At 26.0% G+C, this 10,943-nt stretch overlaps 1 pseudogene; it reads right to left on the bottom strand.

Moving 5' to 3' along the window:
• Window positions 1-107: 107 nt before the first annotated feature.
• LOC124917445 lies at window positions 108-5,694 on the bottom strand (annotated as a pseudogene).
• Between the last annotated feature and the right edge of the window lie 5,249 nt (window positions 5,695-10,943).

Genomic DNA, 10,943 nt, shown 5'->3' with positions numbered 1-10,943 from the left:
AATTCTTGCATTACGCCCATCTACAACATGAATGAAATTTAAAGAATTGATTTTGAAATCAATTTACAATCAAAAACAATTCATCATATATTAATTAGGTTTCAAACCTTTTCATGATCCCATAAGTTCAATGTTCCATCTTCGATGAACTTTCAAAAACTGATGCCTTGTCGGGAGACCACTGAAAAACAAATTGAAGCATTTGTTCTTTCTATATTATTTCCCTTCATGAAAATATTTAGAAAACAGTAGTCATCATATTTTTCAAACCTGTACACACAGAACAACGCATTGTGACCCTCGAAATACATGAACGGGTAATCCAGAAGTAAGTTTTCTACGGTCATACATCATTACTTGTATTATCAGCTGATCTGTTGAATAATACCAAATTTAATTCAGAATCACAAAAGATGAAAAAAAAACACATTTCAATGTTTTACCCAGTCAAAATAAGGTTAAGATCATATGAATTCCAATCACACAATGAATGTCAGCATCATGAGCTTTCTCAACCTGAAAAAGAGATAGAGAATCAAGTTTTAATAAAAAAATCAATTTTGTAAGCTTCTTGAGGTAATTTAAAGGAATGTAGGTACCTTGATAGTTGGATTTGAACCTGTCCTTACATCCCAAAGTATGAGACATGAATCATCACCCACACTACAGAACTATTGTCCACTTTAGTACATACAAAAAAAGAATTTACTTAAAAAATATCATAAACTGCATATAGATTGAATAGTCAAGCATAAAGATCAATTTACAAATGTAATTTCTCTACCTTGAAGGGCAAAATTGTACATCCTCAACTGTATTTTGATGTCCTAGATAGGTACCTCGAGGATGAAGAGTAGTAATACTTTCAACAGAACTCCCACTAGCCTTGGAGTTTTTTATGGTTCTACCACTACCAGATGGTGTCTTTAAGGCCAAGGTGGAGATATGATCTTCAATATTCCATAGAACCACCAAGTTGTCCTTACCTAATATCAAAAAAAATTGTATTTATTAAATATAAGAAAAACAATTTGTACTAAAAACATTTCAAAGTTATAATGAGTTTCCAACCTCCAGAAAGCACAAAAGGTTCAGTTTGGCCCATAGCAAGAGCAAATTCTGCATTTTCTTTATTTCCAATAAGTACCTGCATGTTAGGTAATGATTCTTTTATGCATTATAACTCTATTATAAACTACAACTCAAAATAAATAGCATTCAAAGATGTTTCTTAATAAATGAAATAATTAAGAATCTGCAAATTTAAGTGTATAAGATATAACTGTAAATATTTGTAGAAATGATTGTATCATGACAACATTTTATTGTGCAACATCACGTACCAAATCTGGACAAGAATTTCGGGCTCCATACACAGCTTGTCGATTAGGCTGGCTCTCAACATTCCAAATTAGAACCTGAACAGGAACTGAATGCTTTAGATTGAGATAGAAAAAATTCAATGGATCTTAAGTGTCTCAATATAATTCAAATATAGAAGAACGCAACAAGATGCATACATTTGGACCGTCAGTGTGAGTGGCCACAATATTTCTATTTTGAGGAAGTTCTTTGATTCGATTCACCTGTGATGATTCCATATACAATCAAGATTTGTGTTTAAAGAATGAAGATGAAATGATATATAATATTATGGATAATAGCGGCCTGGAATCTTTACAACACATATATACACTAGTGATCATATTTATAGAACAATCTATAAAACTGAAAGGCTATAATGTCAATCTAGAATAATTAATGCATGTTGCAGATAAGGCTAACAAGATGTCAAGAATATCGGGCCTCTAAATAATAATTTCAAATTAACATGTTTAATTTTAGAACATCCCTATATTCTAATTATGAAAATATATAAAACAACTAAAATAATTAATACCTCTCCAGGGTGAATGATTGTTTTGAATTTCTTCACAAATGGAGAACTAAACTTTTCATTGAACTGCAAAGATCATGCAACCAAAACATACATTAATCCATTGGTAGAACATTGAAAAAGAGAATGAATTATTATTTTTACAATGTCAGGATTAATACACTTACCAGTGTGATATGTTGAGCTGAAGCAACCCTATGTTTAACAATATCACAATTTATGATAACAAGTGTGTTTGGCACACTACCATCAGTCTAGCAAACGAAACATAAACAAACAACAAAATATCAGAACTAGCTAGGAACCAATTTTTTAAAACAACAACATAGATATAAGATTAATAATGTGGAAATATGACAAGCAGATGCTTCATTCCCTAGCAAGCATTTCTATATATAGTGATAAATATCAATTCCTACTTGCTAGAGTTCAATTCATAGGGATAGACATAATATGAAGAGAGACGAAGAGAGTTGAGAAGCCAAAGTTCCAATAAATTTATTTATTGGAATAATGCTATAATTTAATGTGTAACAAGTTATCCCCTATATATAATATATAAATTTTTTCTTTTAAAAGGTCAAATTTTTTAGAGTGATGTGTTCAAATTATAGCAAACTTTTCTAGGAATAAATTTTGATCATCTTTTTAATTATATCGTTTATAAAAGAATGATCTTAAATTTGACTCTTATAATCGCCAAAGTCCAACTATCTAAATATCAGTAACGGTTCTTATGCTAACAATTATGTATTTTTATTTTTTGTATAAGGTGAAAAAAATCAATAGAAAATGCGTTGGTTAAGTAACACACAAAACTTTAAACATGGAAAGTTATTAACAAATTTTTAACTCTATTAATTAGAATTTTATTCATAAAATCTATAAATAAGATATTTCGAATTATCAAAATAAATTTTAGTTATCTTGGTTTGATTCTTCTAATGTCTAGGCAAGACTTTTTAGACTCGTCTTTTGGTTATCTTATTTTTAAAAGGTCACTAAAGCTCGAACTCATGACCATAAAAAATGAGATTTGTGTTCTATTACCAAGTTATATAAACTTTTTTATAAGACTTTTTATTAAATAAAGTAATAAACATTTGTGTTCACGACCCTTGCTAATCATCTTCACAATATAAGGTTTGAAATCAAACAGAAGCAAATAAGTGAGAACAAGATAGAAATAAGAGACTTAAGTTAATTATCAATAATTCAATTATATAATGATTAACCAACTTTATTTGAGATGATAGGGCTTAATTTTTTTTACTTATTTTTTTCTTTGATTCTCTTTGCTCGTAACTTTTGAATGCCCTTCACATTCACGTCTCTTTGAAATAAAAGTTGATATGTTTTCCAAAAAATATGCTACATTTTGTTTTAGTTTCTCGTCTCATACATCTAGTCCTTACTCCGTAGTATTCTTATTTACCAATTGGTTATAACACATTTTGTAGTAGACTTTTGATTATAACAAACTAGATAGTCGGGTCAAACATTTATTGAATCTTTATTGGATGATTTGGAAATAATGCAATATAAAGCATGACAATTAAAGGAAAAAATTGTTCGAAATGAGAGGATCTCTATGCATGTTCATCTCGATAAAAAATGAAGGGGTTGTCATAGATGAGACTACTATGATTTCATAGGAATCTAACACATTTTTCTTTGTTAGTTTCTTTCTATTGATCACCCCTCGCGTTTATAAATTTATTTAATTAAATCATTTTAATACAACATGACCTTTAATTAAAAAAAAGGCATACTAATTATTATAGGTTGATTTTACTTAATTGATTTATGTATGTTTTTTTTTTTTTTGCATTTAAAGCCATGATAGACATCGACGATGGAAAACATTATTTTGTCCATTAAACCCAAATTTTCCCAATGATCATTTGATAGTTAAGGAAACTTTGAAGTAGAGTCAAAATATTAAAGCAAGGGTGAAGTGAAACATATCATGTTTAATTGTCTTCTTCTTGTTGTTATCGCATAGGAAACATGTGTTAGTCAATGTGAAACACATCATTTTGAGTTTATAATGATATTCATACTAAAAGAATAAGAACTCTCAAGGTTCTTGGTATTCCAAACTCACTTTGAAGGAAGAGGGATAAATAAAACTGTTACGAAAAATAGAGTTGTGTTTTAAGAACTAGTCATCATGTGAACCGAAATAAATTGTTACGTAAGATAGTGCATCGATAAGCTAAGACTAGATTTCTTCGTCAAACAAAAGACAATGAGATAAAGTAACATATTTAGTTTGCTTACTAATTCTAAAGTGGAAACCATTAAATTTTGGGATGCCAACGAAAAAAAAAAGTCTCATTATAATTCTTATCAACATTGGACTTTTTCACAAAAGTAATTAAAATAGAGTCCGTGTAAATATGCAATAGATGAAGAATTGAAGGACTTGTTGGAGCTACAAAATAGAGAAAATTTGTCTAATGTGTGCTTAAACAAACTATTATTTTTTTGATTTATCTGGAATGTTGCAACATTTAACTTAAATAACTATTTGGACAATCTATATAAATTTTAATTTTGAATAGTATGATTCTCAAATAAAATTCAAATCTTGACTGAAAACGTTAGTTGTCACTAAAAGAATTTTAGACAACCAATAAAAGAATTTTAGACAAACTATCTCTTAAAACTATCATTTAATTATGATCACTACTCTTTTTCAGTTTTACAATATTTTTTCATTATTATCTTCAATGCTAAAAGCATTGGAACAAATACAAAAACAAGCCAGCTAATCCATTGTCTAGCATAAATTGGTGCACTACATTCAAGTTTGTTTCTACCAACCCTATTATAATTTAGGTTGTTAGAAAGTTTTAGGGTTTCTCAACCCAAGATTAAACAACATCTTCCTAGTTCAACTCAATAGTCTTAATACTTTGGTGGCTCGCTCGGTCCCCAAATTTGAATTACCGTGCCTCCTCCAAATTATTAATTGTAGTCAATTCTATATTAACATTTGATCTCAAGTGGACAATCTAATAATCATCGAAACATAGTCTAGACTTCATAACTGCTTCGATGAACATCTAAGACTGATGGTGGCTCTTGTTGGTCAAATGGTGAAGACTTTGTTCCAAAGAAGATGAAGTCGAGCCAGTGTCTGGGCACGAGGTTTTTGATGCCTTAGACTAAAAAAGTAAATTCATCTAATGGCCTATGCTTCAAATCTTGTTAGTGTTTTTCTATTTTTGGTGGCTGTGGGAGGGGGCCTAGCTTATGCGCCTTAGGCCGCCTAACTAGCCTTACCCAAGAGGCTAGAGCGACCATGAGACATGCAAAGTAAAGTTAGCTAGCTAAGATGAGGCTATGTATATTTTATCAAATTAATTAAGCATATGGTTTAGATATAGCTAATTAATTATAAAAGGATGTACATAAATGAAAAAAACAAAGAGAAGTAGGAGATCCAATTAAGTTTAATTACCTGTTCGGAAATGTAAAGGCGCTGGCTGTTCTTGAAAGAACCCTTTTTTAACTGGGGACCCCATCTATTTATATGCATGATAATAAAGCTAGATTAGATACAGATTAGATAGATAGATAGATACATTAGATATATATATATATATATATGCGTACCTGCATGATAGAGAAGGCCAGAGAAGTGAGTGATGAGTTAGCCAATCGTAAATTATAGGGACAAGTGACTTCCATTGTTTATAACCCTGCTCCTTTTCTTTCTCTTTCTCTTTGCCGCTGCCGCTGCCGCTGCCGCCGCCGCCTCCTCTCTTCTCCACATGCTTCTTCACCATTTCTCGCTCTTCTGACCTTGACCGTACAACGTTGTTTTTCTGTGTCGGTAAACAATTGATCAATAAGTAAATAAATTTGGTTTTTAAATACGCGAAATCAAACCTGCGCACTCTATGTCAAATGACAGATAGATAAATGCATGCATATTTAGGGCCCATTTGTTAATTTGATAATTAAGACATAATCCTTCTTTATTTGAATTATGTATCAAATAATTTATTATCCTCTCACCTGTCTAATAATTAATCAAATTAATAAATTTATTAAATTAAATACTCAAATACACTTTTATTTATTTTTGTAAATTTTTTGACATACAATTTTTTTTTTATCTTTTTTTGTTTGTTTATTATGTTATTAAAATGTATAATTAATATCTTAAAAAATAATATTATATTATAAATTGTAGAGAATATATAGATATAATAAATTTTTAATATGACTTTGTATATGTGTATAGAAAAAAAAAAGGATATATGTTTAAATTTATGTTTTATTATTATAATAATTTTATATTATATAAAAAATCAGAAAGAGAAATAAAAATAATAATAATAATAAATGAAAAAAAATAAAAGAGAATAAATAAAAAATATTAAAATATAATGAGTGAAATAAATATTTAAAATATTAAAATATAATGAGTTTGATTATAATTTTTTTAAATTAAATAACTCAAAATAGTTAAACATCATTTTATTTTATTTTCTTTTTTATCTATCACATACTTTAATTAATTAATCAAAATACTAAAATATTATATATTTTAAATTATTGTTATTATTAACTATTTTATTATTATATATTATTACCAATAATGAGTAATAATATATAACAAAATATTTAATATTATATCTTATGAATATGAACAATATATTTCATTTTAATTTGATATTATAAATATCACCACAAACACATCTAATAGTTTATATGTCATTAATTTTATATTATTAAAAAATATTTAGTAATTTATTTATTTTTATTTTTTATTATTATAAAAAAATTTTAAAATTATTAATATATTTTTAAGTTTTTAAATTATATATATTATTTTTACATATATATAAATTTATTAATATATATATATATATATATATATTAAGTTTTATTATTTATATTATAATTTTTTTATAATTTAATAAGAATATATATAGTAAGTGAAAAAATATATATATAACATTAATTTTACTTGTTATATTCAAAGTGTTTTGAATATATATTCTTTTAGCCAATTTAAAAACCGAATCAAATTTAAATAAATTCTTAAAACAAAATTTAAGTTACCTCTGAATTTGATCTTCAATGTTTGCGGTTGGCGACGAGCAAGCAAGCGAATATTTCAATAAGAAAGAAGGAATATAGATCTAAACTCAAGAGTTTTGAAATTTCAACAAGAAAAGAAGAAATATAGATCCAGACTCAATAGTCTTAAAAAGAAGAAATAGAGATAACGAAAAAGAAGAAGGTAGATTGATTATGTGATAGTATAGAATAGAAATGAGAGGGAGGGAGGTGGGCTAGGGTTAAAGTATTAAAAAATGAGTATAAAAATAGAGATAAGAGAGGGAGATGATGTTGTCTGAGAAAATAAGAGTAGATATAAGAGATAAGAGTAGATATAAAAGAAGGAGATGTTGGCGGAGAAAATAAGAGTCGATAGAGAAGGAGAGATGTTGGCGGAGTAAATAAGAGTAGATATAAGAGATGGAGAGATGGGCGGCAGTGGGCGGCGGCTAGTAGAGGAATTATTTGATTAGGGTTAGGGCATAAGATAAGTGAGAATAAATAGGAGAGATATGTAGCGGTTGTATTTTGTTGTAGAGATAAAAATTATTATATTTAATTTAAATATATAATTATTTAATTATAGGTAATAAATTATATAATATATAATAAAATAATTAATTAAAATAAATAATAATAAATGAATTCATTTTCAAATTAGGTATGTAGTTAAAATTTCAACGTGAAAATCCGTATCTAAATTCGAATAAGTTTAAAATTTAATTAAAAAATAGAAAATAAATTCAAATTGAATTTAAATTGGGTAGGTTTTGTTTCAGACCTATATAACACCTTAACTATAAATATTATAAATAAAAATGTTTAATAAAATAAAGTTTTAATAATTTATCTTTTTATTCGATATCATTAATAAAAATAAATTATATTTCTTCTGTTTATAAAAAAAATACAATAATAATCTAATTAAAATTAACTAAAATTACATTAAAACAAAAATAATATTTATATTAAATAAAATAAAAATACCGCATATATAATTTATCATAATTCATAAATTATTTAATATTCAATAAATAATATTATACCAAGTAAAAAAATAATTTTAATTTTAATAATTTTTTAATAAAATAATAATTAGGATCCATAGTCAAAATCAAAATTTTACTTAAAATTATCAACTTTATACATTTTTAAAATTAAGAGTTTATTTAAAATAATGAGAATTTATTTTAAAATAATATTAGCTATATCTTATCATATAATATAATTAATTAATAAATAATATTACAGGAAATTAACATTAAAGGAAATCATATTTACAAAATTATTTCCATAATTTATTTATTTGAATAAATAATAAAAATAAATTTAATTTATAAATATACATTTATTTTCTAAAGAAGAATAAAATTATAAATAAAATAAAATTATTTATAAACTTATAAATAGTAAATATTATCCGTGTAAATTTCAAATTGTAAAAATTTAACTTATTTAAAAGTTTATCGAAATAGAATGGTTAGTCTATTCTACAATGGTATAATTTTAACAATCAACTCGATATTTTAAAATTTTATGATTGTAAAATAGACTTACGATGGTAGAATGGACTAACGATTTTGATTTAGGTAAATATATTACCGTCTTAAATAAAAATGTATATATCTTCAATGTTTTTTATGTTTATTCTGAAATTTATGTGTTTGAAGTCTACTTTATTTTATTCATAAAGTTTACTGCCACCAAGAAAAGAAAATTGATGGGAGAGGGGACGTAAAAGAACAATCAAGTGATTTATATCATGAAAATTAAGCTAGTACATTACAAATAACAAATGAATTTAGAGAAGGCCTTTTTAATTTAAATTTAATACAAAACTAATAATAATTTTATTTTAATAACTAATGTATCAAAAAATAGAAGAAATAATAAAGACATGAAATTCTATAAAAAAATCTAAGGAAATAATACTACAATAATAATGACATGTCACATGCAGAACTATTTAATAAAGAAAAAACTAAACAAATAACACAAAAATAAATATATCACACTGTTTGTAATAATGTGCCTTCTGGTTTCAATATGTAATGTTAGCAGGACAATCAAGTGCTGTTTTGAAATTCACAAACTCAATATTGGGGTTGTACGTCGTGAGACCGAATAAGTTAGTCACAACTTTACTATTTTTCTTCTTGGTGGAAGGATGGATGGTACACCTCATTTCGTGCTTTTGTTATTATAGATGCAAACTAGAACCCATTCATCGCACTCTACATTAAACAAATTAATATATATATAAAACAAAATTAATAAAATCATAATAAACTAGAACACTTTAATTAATAAAGTTCTATCAAAGTGATTAGCCCTTTTCCCGCTCGAATGCTCCACATAAGGAAGATTATATATGTTCATGCATTATCTTCTTCTTTTTCTGTACACTACTTATAGATAGAAATTTAGTACAATTTAATCCATAATGGATGATCTAACTATTATAGTTGTTGATGGTAGTAGACTTTAGTGGTGATTCTAGTATTTACAAATGTAATTGCTTAGTTTTAAATTTTATATTTAAATTCAACCGAGACAATTAATATTTAAGATAATATTATTGAGTTAATTTATCTTCACCTTATTGATGGTTGTCACCACATATTTCAATGAAATTTTTAAAAATAATATTACTAAACATATATCCAAATCTAAAAAAAAGTATCAATAAATTTATAAATCTGACTTATACTAAGTTTAAATATAACCTTATTTTCAAATAATCTCATCTAGTACACATGTATAAAATCCGTGACAAAAATAGTTTCTAAATATCAATGATTCATAAAGTTGATTAAATGACGGCTAAGTCAAGATTTAGGAAATGAGAAAAGATCAAGAAACCCTATTTTCGAACGGAGAGAGATGTGTTGTACTTGAAGCTCGTCTTTGGCCATGGTGGAACACATCTCGATCAGATCCATTCAGGTTATACTAAATAATGCAGAACACCCTTTTCATTTTCAAATTATCCTGCACCTTCTTCTCTTGAAATTTATAAATATAAAATATATTTATAATTATAATTAAACATACTTAATTAAAATTAAATATTATATTATATATTAAAATAGATTAAATAAATATTAAAATTAAATACATTAAATAAATAAATATTAAAATTAAATTAAATATAAATGTTAATATGCATAATTTATTATATACTTATAATAAAAATAATTGAATACACACTTAATAATTTAATTAAATAAAATATAAACAAAGTGTCTAAAATGATCCTAAATTTGAATGATGTATTTATAGTTAGTCATTTAACACATCATTTTTGTAAATATATTTAATCTTTTAAAATTTTATCACATGATTGATTATGTTTTTATTATTCATGTTTTGACTTGTCCACTTATAATCACACCGCAAGACTTAATAACCTCCTAGTTAAAATGTGTGCATCACTAATATCTAATCTAATTGTAATTGTTTTTTAATCCGAGTTAAAAATTGAAATTGTGTACATTAATATCTATATTTTTATCGTAAGTGTTTTGAAAAGTTGTAGGGTTGAACCTATCTTATCCGGTCTATTATAAAATTATCTTTTAAAATTAAGAAATTATAAATAATAAAATTATAAATTATTTTTTCAATTTAATATATTTTATTTATTTTAATACTTTGTAACTATAGCACGTGGGTAGGCGGGTGCTAGCTTCAAACAACTGCTTAAGCAAAGCATTAGACGTATTTCAATTAGACGACCTCGTCTAATGAAATCAAACATCCCCGTCTAATAACATAATCCATTAGACCACCTAGTCTAATGGGATTAGACTTACTAATTACAATCACTTCAAACTAATCTGACGGAGTTAGACTACACGTCTAACTTTCACCAGTTATACTGCACGTCTAACTTTCACTTGTTAGACTGCACGTCTAACTTTCTCTTTCTATTAGACTACACGTCTAACTCCATGAGTTAGAC

This window comes from Impatiens glandulifera, unplaced genomic scaffold (genome assembly GCF_907164915.1).
Source record: "Impatiens glandulifera unplaced genomic scaffold, dImpGla2.1, whole genome shotgun sequence".
In the NCBI taxonomy this organism is placed as follows: domain Eukaryota; kingdom Viridiplantae; phylum Streptophyta; class Magnoliopsida; order Ericales; family Balsaminaceae; genus Impatiens; species Impatiens glandulifera.
Note: the sequence above shows the minus strand (reverse complement) of the source record. Positions and strands in the feature narration are given on the sequence as shown.